This window comes from Meriones unguiculatus, chromosome 2, assembly GCF_030254825.1.
Source record: "Meriones unguiculatus strain TT.TT164.6M chromosome 2, Bangor_MerUng_6.1, whole genome shotgun sequence".
NCBI lineage: Eukaryota > Metazoa > Chordata > Mammalia > Rodentia > Muridae > Meriones > Meriones unguiculatus.
This window is the reverse complement of record NC_083350.1, coordinates 116430272-116446230: the sequence shown is the minus strand read 5'-3', so window position 1 is coordinate 116446230 and position 15959 is coordinate 116430272. Positions and strand designations below refer to the sequence as shown.

The 15959-nt window shown below is 40.4% G+C and overlaps 1 pseudogene; it reads left to right on the top strand.

Moving 5' to 3' along the window:
• The first annotated feature begins 4950 nt into the window (after positions 1 to 4950).
• Positions 4951 to 12890, top strand: LOC132652527 (small ribosomal subunit protein eS6-like; annotated as a pseudogene).
• Positions 12891 to 15959: the final 3069 nt, after the last annotated feature.

Genomic DNA, 15959 nt, shown 5'->3' with positions numbered 1-15959 from the left:
GTCCTCCTTCTTGATTAGTTTCTCTAGGTGTACAGATTTTAGTATGTTTATCCTATATTATATGTCTCATATCCACTTATGAGCAAGTATATACCATGTGTGTCTTTTGGTTTCTGGGATACCTTACTCAGGATGATCTTTTCCAGTTCCCACCATTTGTGTGCAAATTTCTTGATTTCCTTGTTTTTAATTGTTGAGTAGTATTCCATTGTGTAAATGTACCACAATTTCTGTATCTATTCCTCAACTGAGGGGCATCTGGGTTGTTTCCAGCTTCTGGCTATTACAAAAAAAGCTGCTACAAACATGGTTGAGCAAATGTCCTTGTTGTATATTTGAGCATCTTTTGGATACATACATGCATAGGAGTGGTATAGCTGGATCTCAAATAAACATTTTTCCTAATTGTCTGAGAAAATGCCAGATTGATTTCCAAAGTGGTTGTACAAGTTTACATTCCCACCAGCAGTGGAGGAGGGTTCCCCTTTCTCCACATCCTCTCCAGCATGTGTTGTCACTTGAGTTTTTGATCTTAGCCATTCTCATGGGTGTAAGTTGGAATCTCAGGGTTGTTTTGGTTTGCATTTCCCTGGTGGCTAATAACATTGGGCATTTCTTTAAGTGTTTCTCTGCCATTTGTTATTCCTCTATTGAGAATTCTCTGAAACTTCTCTTTGAAATGGATGGAAACCATCACTTATAATCACAACTGATTGAAATAATAATAAGAAGAAGAATAAAAGATAGCCTAGGTTAAAATTTTTCTTGTAAAATTTGATAGGCTCTGGTATAAAACTAGTTCTGATTATTGGAGAAATCTGAAAACTGGCTACATTTTAAGATGGTATAAAAGATTTTTATTATTTGTGTTCAAAGATGTGGTAATAATGTGATCATGTAGAAATTTAACTGGATACTTCTATGGCTTCATAATGATGTTGACAACTTCTTTTCAGATGTCAAAAATAAACAATACAAGCCTGAGTAATATGAAGCAAATTTGGCCATGGTTGAATTTCTGAGTAGGTAGTAGGTATTCCCATATTTACCATTCTTTCAGTGTTTCTGTTTGAACTTCCCCCAGCCCCAGGGCAGAGGATGACTACAAGGACTTATATACCATAGGTGAAGTGCCCTGCCTTTGAGCTACATATCTCACCCTGAAAGTTTGGTTTCCTTTTCCTTCTTTTCATGCGTATGTGTGTGTGTCTGCATATGTGAGTCACATTTGCATATGCAGGTGCTTGTAAACGTTTGTCTATTCTGGGTACTATTTACTTTTCTGTAGCTGCGGTCAAATGTCAGGCAAAAAGCAAGTTAAGTGCTAGGAATGATGGACCTCACCTTTTACTTGGGAGACAGAGACAGTTAAAACTTGGTGAATTGTGATTTCAGGTCCAGCCTGGTCTACATAGCAAGTTCCAGACCAGCCAAAGCCACATAGTGAGACCCTGTCTCGAAAAAAAAAGAAGAAGGTAAAGACAAAAGGGTTTATTTTGGTTTTTGGTTTATGGATAGGGTCATGGTTGGTCTTTTAGTTGCCAGGAAGTATCAACTTGAACAGCTCAGGTTATCTGACTGAATCTCATGAAGGGAGGTACCTCTATCAGATTGGCCTTTGGACATATCTGTGGAACATTTTCTTGATTGCTAAACGATTTAGAAGGGCCCAAGCCACTCTGGGTGGTACCATCCCTAGTCAGGTTGGTCTGGGCTATGTAAAAAACACAGTTGAATATGAGACTAGAAGCAAGCCTGTAAGCAGCATTCCTCCATTGTTTCTGCTTTAAGTTTTGGCCTTGAGTTTCTGCCTTGGCTTCCCTTGCTAGTGGACTATAACCTGTAGGATGACTCAAACCCTTTCTTTCCCGTGTTGCTTTTGGTCACAGCAACAGAAAAATCAACTATAACAGAGAGCTATAACAGATACTAACAGCATATTAGTAGCCTGGGAAAGCATGGCAGCAGGAATCGCTTCCCCTTTTTCTTTTCACAAGTTGGAGGTGTAGTCTTGTCCCCAGGGAACTGTTCCTACTGCTCCAAGGCCTTCTCTGGGAAGATATTAACCTGTTTAACAAGTAAAGCCTCATTTACAGCATGTGATTTAACTGCAATTTAAAGTTTCATGGTGCTCTTTTCCTTTTCAAACTTCACAGTTTTGATTTTTTTTTCCTATCTTTTGCTCCTTTTTTTTTTTTCCTTTAAAAAAAACTTGTAGTCATAGCTGTTGTTTCATTTCTTACTGAATCAGTAGAAAGCCAGGCATGGTGGCTTATAACCTCCTCTCAGCAAGCTGAGGCAGGAGGGTTGTTATGAATCCGAGGCCAGCCTGGGCTACGCACTCAGTTCTGCCTAGAACAAGCCTTACATCAAACCCCTGAGAACAATGAGCTGCGGATGACGGATGACAGTGGCACACCACGATCACAGACCACTTAACCACCCCACAGTCTTCCTGAGGTCCAGCTGCGTCTTCAGCATCCTTCACTGTGAGCGTCATCACAGCGCTGTGCTACCCAACCATGGACCACTTCCGTCCTCTCAGGTGCACCTCATCTAACTTCTACAGCATCGGACTGAACTTCTTGGACAAGGCACCGTAGCTCTTGAGAAGGGCTTCTAACACAGGTTTGGTGTTGGCGTGGATGTTGAGTTAGGCCTTCTCCAGGACATGGAGACCAACGCCTTTATCTTCCGGCAGTCCCGGAACAAAACTCAGCCCCAAGTCTATGAGCACGATGTGCAGCTGCTCCAGGGGCCATTTCAGAAGCATTTTGGAGGTGGTGAGGTCCCCGTGAATGAGGTCCTTGTCATGCATTTTAGCCAGAACCTGCTCGATTCTCATGGCCAAGCCCAAAAGGCATTGAGGGTCTTTTTTCGTTTCTATCGTGGATTGAATATAATCTCGAGCCATCATCTGTTGCTTCTTTTCAATATAGACCTGCATAAGTGGAACTAGTAATAACAGTTCCACAGACTCAGTGTTATGCTTTCTAGAAATTCATTCCACCAAAGAAATGAGTCCATTGTATTCTAATTGAGCCTCAAGTAAGTTCTCAGTACAAGGACAGAATATAGTCAGGTTCTTTGTCAAACTATTGTTATGGGTTGCCCTTGTTTCTGCTTGCATTCTTGTTCCCCTCTGTAACCTCATAAACTATGCATCTATTATCCACATTTTTCTCAGCATTTTTCTCTTCCAAGTTCCCACTAGAATGGCATATTAAGCTCTGCTTCCAGTATTTAACTACTTTTCTCACCCAAAGTTCCAATGACTCCCATAAAGTAGTATGAAGACATAGAGCCACTTAAAGAGGTTTTTCACAGCACACCCTACTCTTGGTACCAATTTCTGTACCAGGTGCTTTCCTGTTGCTATTATAAAATACTCTGAGAAAATCAAGTTAGGGAAGAGAGAGTTTATTTTGACTTACAGTTCTAGAGAGAGAGAGACTCCATTCTGCCAGCTATGGCATAGAAACAGGAGCACAATGCTGGCAGATCACATTTTTCATCCACATATCACAAGCAGAAAGAAGGTACAGGAAGTGAGGGGGTGCTATAAAGCCTTAAAGCCTGCCCCTCCATATGTTTTCTTCACCAAAGCACAGCCTCTTAAAGGCTCCTTAACCTCCCCAGGCAACACCACAAGTTTGGGACCAAGTATTCAAAACATAAGCCTATGGGAAACATTACTCCTCTAGACCAACACAGTGCATGTGGAGGGCTGAGGTTGATGTTGAGAATTTTTCTTGGGCTCTCATTTACTCTTTTTGAGGCAAGGTCACTCAATCAATCTTAGAGTTTACCAATATGGCCCAACAAATCAATCCTAGAGCTCACCAATATGGCTCAATCAATCAATCAATCCTAGAACTTACCAATATGGCTATCCAGCTTTCTCTGGGAATTCCTTGTCACTACCATCAGATGCTGGCATTAAAGTGGGCTCCACATCCATTCTGCATTTATGTATAGATCTGAACTCTGGTCCTCTTGTTTTTGAAGCAAGTGTATTAACCCCTAAACTGTGCTTAAAGCCCTTCTACACAGGCATGAAATGTTGTGTATATGAACATGTTTTTGTTTTAATCCCAGGTGTGGGATGTGGGACTGATTCAGATGGTCCACAGCAGAAAACTATTTGCCTCATGGGACCTTTGAGAGATCTCTTTGCCAGCTACAGAGAGTTGAAATCTGAGGACTCTGGAGAGAGAATAAATGTCAGAGACAAGAGAGTGTTAGGGAGCTTCAAGAAAAAACAAGGCTGCTGCTGCTTCCCACTGTGGCTCCTGTCGCTGCTAATGCAGTGACACAGGAAGTTGGAGGTCTCCTGAAATGAGGACTAAACTGGCTCCAAGGAACCCGATGACCCTAACCAGCAGGAAGTAGCTAAGAAAGAACTGGGTCTCCTCTCCCATGAACCCTTTCTTTCTCCTACCTGGTGTTAGGATGTTGGAAGGGATTGGGGTGGAGTAGGGAGAAAGTGAAATTTAAAAAAATGTAAATAAAAGAGTTTTAAAAATTACACCAACAATGAATTTTTAATAGGAAAATGTCGAGAGGGACAAAAGAATGTTTTGTGAAGAGACGATGCTATGCTTTCCTAATGGTGAATGTCATGGCCTAAGACCTATTTGAAAGGTAAAGCTATTTTTAGTAAATCAAGGTGGTTACTAAATGTGGAACGCTACTGTGATATAGTGGGGAGGCTGCAGGAATGCTAAATAATGTGTGATGTATTGGGATTCTCCAAGCAACCATGAATCAACTTGCCCCGAGTGCCAGTGGCTCCCGATGGAACGTTTATGGCCCCCCACTGCTTAGTTTTCTGTGCTTCTCATTCTGCTCAAATCTGATTCTATAACAGCTGTTCCTTAGAGCCTCGTCCTGTCAGGATGAATGCAGGTGTTACTGCAAAATGTAAAAGGCATTTGATAGTATCTAGCCATGGCTATAGTCTCTTTTGAAGTGTTCTCTTCTACTTCCACAAGGTGAGAAGAAACCACGAGGTGAGAAGAAGCCACGGCCTTCCAGTTTTCTTCCTAACTCTGTCATTGTCTTTAGATGCCCTAATAAGAACCCATTTTTCTCTGTGAACATCTTATTTCTATGATTTCATTTCTCAATGTCTTATCCCCTTCTTATCATCTGCATGGTTTTTCTCAGATCCCCACTGCAATTTCATATATAACCTTTACCTTCTGTACTGATATATATAACTGTGAGTGGATTCAGCATCTTCCCACATATACTTGCTTTTCCTTTTCTCTTCTTCATTTGGAATGATGCTTTCAAATCCACTAGGGAGACATCTATTCCAGGGGAAGGAAAGGTATGAATGGCTTCAGGGGGAAGATGACACTTTATTTTGGTTATTTATCATGGAGGAATTGACCGGGGTGTTTGGAGAATATTCAATGCTTGCCTTAGAACAGAAGAAAAACACAAAATGAAGTAAAACCTCTTTTTGAAGTGAAAACAATTCAAAATGGAAACACACATGTTTTTTGGTGGGACAGGCTGGCATGAGAGATGCTTGGAAAGGTGGGCAAGAGACAGATCATATGGAGCCTTTTCCTGCCATGCTTAGTAATTTGAATTTAATTCTATCAGGTCATGCTTCACCCATGGATTGTTTTGTTGTTGTTTGTTTATTTGGCCTATAGGAGTGTTTGGTTTGACTCATACTGTGCTTAAACTATTGAACTGATAATCAATATTTGAAACCAGCAATTTTATTTACTTCTCCTTTTGGCTAAAAGAAAGTATAAAATTAGAAAATTTCACGTAAGAATCAGAACTTTTTCCTAACCCTGCCAAAACTATAATCTCATCTTTAATTATTATTGTTACATTACTTACATATGCATATATATGCACACATATATATGTAGTGTACGGAGTCCATGAAATTCTCAAAAAAGAAAGGAAAGAAGGAAGAAAGCAAGTAAGCAAACAAGGAAGCAAGAAAGACTATGTTTTAAAGAAAGATCGGAACTTGTAGCCTCTCCTGAAAAGCAGGGAGCTCTGAGTACTTTGCCCACATTTTATTTACAACCTTCTTTGTTGCTTCTCTGCAGTAGCCCCTATCTGATATGCTTTATTTCCCTGTCACTTACGCCACCTTTCTGCTGCAGTGGGCTTTGGCAGGTACTACTTTGATTTTAGGCAATGGGAAACCATTTGAGACCTCTTAGCGAGAGAGTCATATTATCAAATATTAGCCTAAAAAAGGTCATTCTGGAAGAAAAATACGAGGTCAAAGTCTGTGAAATAGAAAAAAAAAATACTCTAAAGAAATGAATCTAAAAATTCAGTAGCAACAATAGACAATGCTTAGGAACCGGGAAACGCATGACACCATTTTTTCTCTGCTGTTCTCTGGGCGGATCCCAGGAAGCCGCACCTGTGCTGGGAGGACAGCTGAAGACAGCCTTTTAGCTAGGTCAAGGACAGTATGGACAGCACAGGCAAGAAGTTAGTTATGCTTAATGGTTGATGGTTGCTAAAACCATAAAGGATGTGTAATCGTTTCTGAGTAGATGGTAGATGGCAGGTGTTGATTTTGTCAAAAAGCTTCGTCTTTCATACTGCCTGAGAACAGATCACTTCTGTATTGGTTGAATAGATTTGCATCTCACACTTTCTAGTAACTAAAACTAATAACTATTCCTGAGAAAACTGCAAGAATCCAAGTAAATGCAAAGTAAAAAGGAAGTTTAAGAAAAAACTTTGTGGTTGCTTTGTGGTTTTCATGCTTGCTGGAAACATAGTTTCTCTGAAAATGGGCCTTGTGGAACTGCTGTGTTTCTTTTTTGTTTTTGCTTGTTTGTTTGTTTGTTTGTTTTCAGACAGGGTTTCTCTGTGTAGCTTTGGCTGTCCTGGAACTCCATCTGTAGACCACGTTGGCCTTGAACTCAGAGTTCCACCTACCTCTGCTTCCCAAGTGCTGGGATTACAGGCATTCGCCACCACAAGTTCTAGGCTCTACCCCACTTTTTCTTCTAACAGGTTTAGTGTGTCTGTTTTTATATTGAGGTCTTTGATCCACTTGGACTTTAGTTTTGTTCAGGATGGTAAGTATGGATCTATTTACATTTTTCTGCATGAAGACATCCAGTTAGACCAGCATCATTTCTTAAAGATGCTATCTTTTTTCCATTGAATGATTTTGGCATCTTTGTAAAAAAATCAGGTGTCCATATGTGCTGATTTCTGGGTCTTCTATTTGATTCCATTGATCCACCAGCCTGTTTCTATGCCAGTACCATGCAGTTTTTATTACTGTTGCTCTATAGTACAACTTCAGATCAGGGATGGAGATACGTCCAGAAGATCTTTTATTGTAGAGGATTGTTTTAGTGATTCTGGGTTTTTGTCATTCCATATGAAGCTGAGAATTTTTCTTTCAAGGTCTGTAAAGAATTGTGTTGGTAATTTGATGGGAATTGCATTGAATCTGTAGATTGCTTTTGGTAAGATGTCTATTTTTACTATGTTAATCCTGCCAAGCCATGAGCATGAGAGATCATTCCATCTTCTGATATCTTCTTCAATTTCTTTCTTCAGAGACTGGAAGTTTTTTTCATACAAGTCTTTGACTCGCTTGGTTAGAGTTACACCAAGGTACTTTATGTCCCTTATGGTTATTGTGAAAGGTGTTGTTCCCCTAATTTCTTTCTCAGCCCATTTGTCTTTTGAATACAGGAGGGCTACTGATTTTTTTGAGTTGATTTTGTGTTCAGCCACTTGGCTGAAGGTGTGGAGTTCAGCTGTGGGAGTTCCTTGGTAGAAATGTTTGGTGTCACTCAGGTATACTATCATATCGTCTGCAAATAGGAATACTTTGACTTCTATCCTTTCCAATTTGTATCCCCCTGATCTCCTTTAATTGTCTTATTGTTTTAGCAAGGATTTCAAATACTATGTTGAAGAGGTATGGAGAGAGTGGGCAGCTGGACCTGGAGGGGACAGGAGCTCCACAAGGAGAGCAACAGAACTAAAAAGTCTGGGCACAGGGGTCTTTTCTGAGACTGATACTCCAAACAAGGACCATGCTTGGAGATAACTTAGAACCCCTGCATAGATGTAGCCCAAGGCAGCTCAGTGTCCAAGAGGGTTCCCTAGTAATGGGAACAGGGACTGTCTCTGACATGAACTCAGGGGCTGGCTTTTTGATTACCTCCACCTGAGTGGGGAGCATCATTACCAGTCCACAGAGGAAGACAATGCAGACAGTCCCGATGAGACCTGATTGACTAGGTTCAGACAGAAGGGGAAGAGGACCTCCCCATCAGTGGACTGGGGGAGGGGCATGAGAAGAGGAAGGGGAATACAGCTGGGATACAAAGTGAATAAACTGTAATTAATAAAAATAAAATAAATTTACGAAAAAAGAACAATGGCCCAAGCCTGTATCTTGAGGAAAGACACTCTGAAAGAGGCTCAATTTGAGAAATTTCTCTAGAGTGAGTTACCCGATTTTCATTAATTCACACAAATTTTCAAATTATTAAAGCTTTCTGTTTTTCCTGGGCAATCTTTACATTTTGCTAGTCTCTCTTAATTTTTTTTTTATTTAAAAAATTGTTTCATTTGTTTTTAGTCACTAGTACAGTAAGCTGGTCTTTTCTTTCCTTCTTTCTTTCTTTCTTTCTTTCTTTCTTTCTTTCTTTCTTTCCTTCTTCCTCCCTCCCTCCCTCCCTCCCTCCCTCCCTCCCTCCCTCCCTCCCTCCTTTCTTTCTTTCTTTCTTTCTTTCTTTCCTTCCTTCTTTCTTTCTTTTCTTACCAAGCTTTAGATGCTTACAGTTTTCTAAAAACTACACGGTATCCATTTAAATATCCAATTTTATCACAATTAATGTACATATATTACCTTTGACTTGTAATGCCTCGTTTTACACACACATACACTTTCTAAGGAAGCAGAATAGAATATATGTATATAACAGAGAAGACTCATTGGATTGACTTATGTGATAGGGTTGGGTAATTCAACAATGGCCATTTGTGTGTTGGAGATCCTGGAACCCAATCGATGTTCAGTCCCCAAGGCTGGAAGAATTTCCAGACAGTCTCTTGTCTTCAGTCCACACTGAACACTGAGGAGTGTGGTTTCCAGTGTCAAAGGAATGCAACAGCAGTGGCAGCAACAAAGTAGACACACAACAAATTGCAGCAGCTGCACTGCTTTCCCCCCAGACTTCTAAAGTTAACCACCATACACACACACACACAGACACACACACACACACACACACTCACACTTGTTTTCTATATTACACAAGATTTTGCTTTTGTTTTAAGTTGTTAATTTACTTCCAAATTAATCCCTTTAAACACTATGTTTACTGACCTTATTTTTATTACCATAAGTAAAATTATATAGCTGTGTCATTCTTTTAATGTCTATTTAGTAACTATTGCATCACTACTGGAGTTTAACAGTATAAAAGGTTCTGTTTCATTAATACTAAAAAAAAACTGAAAAATACTAAAAGGGTATAGAGCCACATGTATATGGATATGTAAAAATATGAAGAAATTGAGATTATAAGTGAGAATGAGCAGTTTAAAAAAAAAACTTCTATTGATTATTTGTGAGTTTCATGTTATACACCCCCAACTCCACTCATCTCCCTGTTCCTCTGTATCCACTCTGCCCTTGCAAACTACCTCCCAGTACCAAAAGAGAATAAAATAAGATAGATTTTTTTAAAGAAGATTTTGTCCCAGAAGCTGTAGTGTGTCACAGTGTATCCCACAGTATAATCTTTTTGTCTACACATCTTTACCTGCAAATGTCCATTGCAATGAGTCACTGGTCTGTTTTGGGGCTACACTATCTATACTGTATGCTCACGGGACTCCTCTCAGATATCCTGTTGTTGCCCTGTGTCATGAAGACCCTGTAGTTTTGGATTTGCAGGACGGGCCTTTTCACGCTCTCCAGCAGATCATAGATGGGCAGATGCTGGTCTGGACCAGCACAAAGCCCTGGATTTGGTGGCGGGAGGTAGGTGAGTTGGTCAGCCCACCAGCTCTCCTGGGAGCACACCACCAGGGCAAGCTCTCCATCCTAATGCTCACCCAGCGTTGCAGCTGGTGAGAGGCAGGGACAGCTCTCCTGCCCACGTGACCTCAGGGCCAGGTCTCCTACTTGATGCAGGTGAGGAAGGGCAAGAGGGTGGCGGCAGCATCTCTCCCTCTCCCATGCTATTGCAAGGCAGATGAAGAGTGGGGCTAGCTCCCCCGCGCGCACCCTGACCAGGTGTTTAAGGAGGCAAACAGGCAAGATATTTATGTACAGTAACTGATTTCTACACTTTTTTCGCATAGTGAAGCACAAACCTTGGCATGGCTAAGGCTCTTTCTCTAGGATCTCTATGTAGACTAGGCTGGCCTTGAACTCAGAATTTTGCCTGCCTCTGCCTCCTGAGTATTAAAATGCACCATCATGCCTGGCTTTCTCTCTTTCCCTTCCTTATCCCTTCTCTCTTTCTCTCTCAAATTTTATTTTTATTTATTTATTTTCCTGTGTGTACATGTGTCTATGAATGTATGCCACACAAGGGTTACGAGGCCAGAAGAGGTCATCAGATCTCATAGATCTAGAATTACAGGCCGGGAGGGTTGAGCTACATGGGTGCTGTGAACTAAATTCCAGTCCTCTGGAAGAGCAATGTATGTTCCTAATGGCTGATCTCTCTATCCAGAGCCCATTCATCTCTTCACTTTCACAAAAACCACAGTAATACTCTAATATGTCAGGGAGAGGACTGTTAGAACAATTGGTTCAGATAGAAATGAAAGCATAAAAATCTGTCTTTATGGAACAATTCTTGTACCTTTACAGCCATCTTTAAAAAAAAAATTAAGCTGTGATACTCTCTTTTTTTTTCTCCAAATGTCTGTGACAGTTTGACATTATTTCATTTCTAGAGTTTACTGTCTATATAGTGTAGTTTTCTCATTTGTAAATATTTCTCACATGCTACCAAATTCATGTTTCAATGTAGATGAAGAATAAAACTGTCATTTTTCAGAGGTTTTACATCTTTACCACAGTGATAACTATATGGTGATTTGAATAAGAACAGCCCTCGTAGGCTCTTGTATTTGAATGCTTAGGAAGTAGCATTATTTGAAAGGAATAGGAGGTATGGCCTTGTTGGAATAGGTGTGGACTTGTTGTGGTGAACTTTGGGATTTCAAATGCTCAAGTGTCCAGTGTCTCTCTTTTGTTGCTATCTATGGATCCAGATGTAGAACTCTCAGTTATCTCTATAACACCATGTCTGTCTGCATGCTACTATGCTTCATGTCATTATGATAATGGACTAAATCTCTCAACTGTAAGCCAGCCCCAATCAAATGCTTCCTTTTTCAACAATTGCTGTGGTCATGTTGTCTCTTCACAGCAAGAGAATGGTGACCAAGACTGTGGCGTAAATTGCTAACATTTATGAAACTATAACTAAGAGGACTTAAATTTGCTGTGATTAAAGTGTACTTATTTAACAAATGAGACAAGGACAGGACACTTAAAGTTTTAAGATGTCAATGTACCAGGAAGCGTGTCACATTCATATTTAACTGATAGTTTGCCTGTTAATATGTTAAATATATTATAACAAATAATAATCCTCAGCACAAGCCAGTTTTGCTTATTCTCTTTTCCAAAATTTGATTAAACAGGTACAAAATAAGTGCAGTAGTTAATCCTGATTTGCGACATGACTGAATTAAGAAATATAGAGGAGCTCTTTTCTTTGGTGCCCATTAGTCAGAGAGCTGGTCAAAAGAGCACAGGCGCTCCATAAGAAGACTAACAGAGCCAACAAATCTGGTCCCATGTTGGCCTGCAGAGACTTATGCACAAACCAAAGACCATTCGTGAAGAGGACCTAGACCCCTTGCTCAGATGTAGCCAATAGGCAGCTCAGACTCCATGTAGGTTACCGAGTAAGGGGAGCAGGGACTGTCTCTGACATGGATTCAGTTGCCTGCTCTTTGATCATTTCCCCCTGGTGTGTGTGTGTGTGGGGGGGGGGGCATTGCCAGGCCACAGAGGAAGTGGATGCAAGCAGTCCTAATGAGACTTGATAGGCTGGGATCAGATGGTAAGGGAGGAAGCCCCCCTATGTTATGAGACAAAGGGAAGGAGAACGGGGAGAAAAGAAAGGGAAAGTGGGATATGAAGGAGATGAGGGAGGGGGCTACAATCACAATGTAAAGTGAACAAATTATAAAAAGTAAATTTAAATTAAAAAAGATGAAGCTGAATATCTCCTTTCCAACCATGACTGTCAGAAACTCACTGAAGTAGATGGTGAATGCAAACATCATATGTTCTAGGAGGAACTCATGGTCACAGACATTGCTGCTGAAGCTCTGGGTGAAGAATGGAAGGCTTATGTGGTCCAAGATGTGATAAGAATGATAAACAAGGTATTCCTATGAAGCAAGGCCTTGACTCATGGCAGAGCACATGTGCTATTGAATAAGGGGCATTCCTCTTATAGACCGAGGAGAACTGGAAAGAGGAAATACAAATCTGTTTGGGCTGTATTGCGGGTGCCAATCTGTCTCAACTTGGATATTGGAGAGAGAGAAAGAGACACAGAGAGACAGAGAGAGGGACAGAGGGAGAGAGAGAGGACAGAGAGTAGATTCCTGGACTGACAGATACTATTATGTCTCAGGTGTTGAGATCCAAAAGGGCTAGCAGAGTAAGCAGACCTTATTTTCTTTAAAGGAGATGATGTTCATCAATATGATATCAGAAAGCCCTTAAACAATGAAAGAAGCCCAGGACCAATGTACCCAAGAATCAGCGTCTTTGTGTCCTGTCACCCAAACTCAGACACACTGCCCTGAGGAAATAACACACTAAGAAAAATAAGGAGGAGGCTGCAGAATATGTTAAATTTTGACCAAGAGAATGAAAGAAGGCCAAGAAAAATGCCAGAAACAGATTGCCAAGAGATGTAGAGACTGTCCTTTCTGAGAGCTTCAACTTTTAAGTTTGAGTCCTGTCAAAATTAAGTTTTTTAACAGTAATAAATAAATGACAAGAGTAACAAATATATGATCAAAAAAGAAATATGGAAGGATTGAATGAAGCATGGACTGGGTGTGTTTGAGAGCCTATTTCCAGAGATCGGATCATGAGGCCCTGGCCTCATGGGGGATTATTAGTTCATTGATGAACTCAAAACTTGATTAGATTATCAAGAAGTGATAGAACTTCTTGCCTGAGTAGGGTACGTGGGTAACTGATGGTGTATCCTTAAGGGCTATATTGTCCCATGATTCCCTTGTTGCTCTCTGCCTAAAGTGAGGTGAGCTTTTCTACTGTCACGATCTGTGGCCTTACTTTAGGCTGAGAAACATGGCGCCAAGTGACCATGGACAGAAATCTCCTCTCTGCTCCCTGATTGCTGTGAAACAAGCTGCTCTCTTCCACTACACCCTTCTTGTCATGGTGTGGTGAACCCTCTGAAACCATGAGTTAAAATGAGCAAATCTTCCCATCGAATTGTTTTGGGGGAATTTTTTTTCACAGAGACACAAAAATATCTCACAGTGAAAGTGCAGATGACCACCAGCCTCCTCAGCGGTCTCTTATATGATTCTTAACTCCTCATGTTCACATCACTGTAGATCACTCATACACACGAAAAAGCTTGATCTACATAGCCAATAGAAAATCTAGGATATGCAGAGGTATTTTGTAGCCTAGGCCATAAAAGCAGTAGGATTTCTGTTCTGCTCTTTATGGATTACATTCCAGCTCTAGGGGAAGACAATTGTCATTCTGAGGATATACTCAAGCAGTCCGACGAAGAGGTTCACGAAGCAAGGAACAGCTGCACATCAGTGGATACTATTATAAGATCTTCCAGCCCAAGAAAAGACTTTATGTGACTTGTGTGTTGATTGTTACCAAACAGAACTAGAGCTGGAAGTCATTTCTCTGTGTTCTTAAAGTTCTTACCGGTAGACATGGTGGGATAAGAAATGCTTAGCACCGCTTTCAGCGACTGAGGTGTTAATATGTAACAGTATGCCAGTATTTATTTGTTTTCCTAAAATGCATTCAGGCTCAAATATTATAGATCATCCTATACTGACAGAATTTTAAGATCAATATGTGAACATATTATAACATGTAGAATCATACACAATATACTTCCTGGTACATAAAAAGTGGTCAATTGGGGTGATAGCTTGGAAATATTAAAAAAAATATGAACCTGTTCATTTGTAGAGCCAAGCCTTAATCAAAACAACCTGAGGAAAACAATTATAAAAATAGATTAAAAACCTCATAGAAATCATATTCAAGAGATTTTTATCTAGGCCCTTGGGAATTAGAAATTTGTAAAGCAGTCTGTTAACTTTCTATTACTGTAGCAAAAATATTTTGAGACAGCCAAATAGACCCAGGAGGGAAAGTGGCCTGTGATGACTCCAGCTGATTTTGGCTTACATTTAGAGGATTCAGGATCCACTGGTCCCATTGCTTTGGGTCTGGGGCAAGGCAATGCACCATGACAAGAGGTACATGATAGAATAAGCAGCTCACCTGATTGTGTCTGGGAAGAAAGAAAAAAAGAAGGGATAGGGTACCTGTGAAGGAGATAGTAGGTCCATACCCCTCAAGCACACCCTCCGTGGTCAGACTTTCCACAGCAGCTGAGTATGGGGGCACACAGGCAGACATGGTGCTGGAGACTGACTATTCCCAGCTTTCTGAGAAAGTACCAGGATGCTCCTCCATGATTAACTTCTTTAGGTGTACAGATTTTAGTATGTTTATCCTATCTTCTAGGTCTAGTATCCACTTATAACTGAGTATATACCATTTGTGTCTTTCTGCTTCTGGGATAGCTCACTCAGGATGATCTTTTCTAGTTCCCACTACTTGCCTGCAAAGTTCGTGGTTTCCTTGTTTTTAATTGCTGAGTATTATTCCAAAATTGTGTAAATGTATCACAATTTCTGTACCTATTCCTTAGTTGAGGGACATCTGGGTTGTTTCCAGATTATGGCTATTATGAATAAAGCTGCTATGAACATGGTTGATCAAATGTCCTTGTTGTGTACTTGAGCATATTTTGGATATACACCTAGGAGTGGTATAGTTGGATCTTGAGGTAGCACTATTCCTAACTGTCTGAGAAAATACTAGATTGATTTCCAAAGTGGTTGTACAAGTTCACATTCCCACCAGCAATGGAGGAGGGATCCCTTTTCTCCACATTCTCTCTAGCATGTGTTGTCACTTGAGTTTTTGATCTTAGCCATTTTGATGGGTGTAAGGTGAAATCTCAGGGTGGTTTTGATTTGCATTTCCCTGATGACTAAGGATGTTGAACATTTCTTTAAGTGTTTCTTTGCCATTCTATATTCCTCTATAGAGAATTCTCTGTTTAGCTCTATACCCCATTTTTTTTAGTTGGATTACTTGATTTGTTGCTGTTTAACTTCTTGAGTTCTTTATATATTCTGGATATTATCCCTCTGTCAGATATAGGAATGTTGAATATCCTTTCCCAATCTGTAGGCAGACATTTAGTTCTGACGACAGTGTCCTTTGCTTACAGAAGCTTTTCCTTTTCATGAGGTCCCATTTATTACTTGTAGAACTTAGAGCCTACACTATTGGTGTTCTGTTCAGGAAGTTATCTCCTGTGCCAATGAGTTCACGGCTCTTACCCAATTTCTCCTCTAGCAGATTTAGTGTATCCGGTTTTATGTTGAGATCTTTGATTCACTTGAACTTGAGTCTTGTGCAGGGCAATAAACAGGGATCTATTTGCATTGTTCTACATGTAGACCTGCAATTAGACCAGCACCATTTGTTGAAGATGCTGTCTTTTTTCCATTGTATGGTTTTGGCTTCTTTGTCAAAGATCAGGTGTCCATAAGTGTGTAGGTTTATTTCTGGG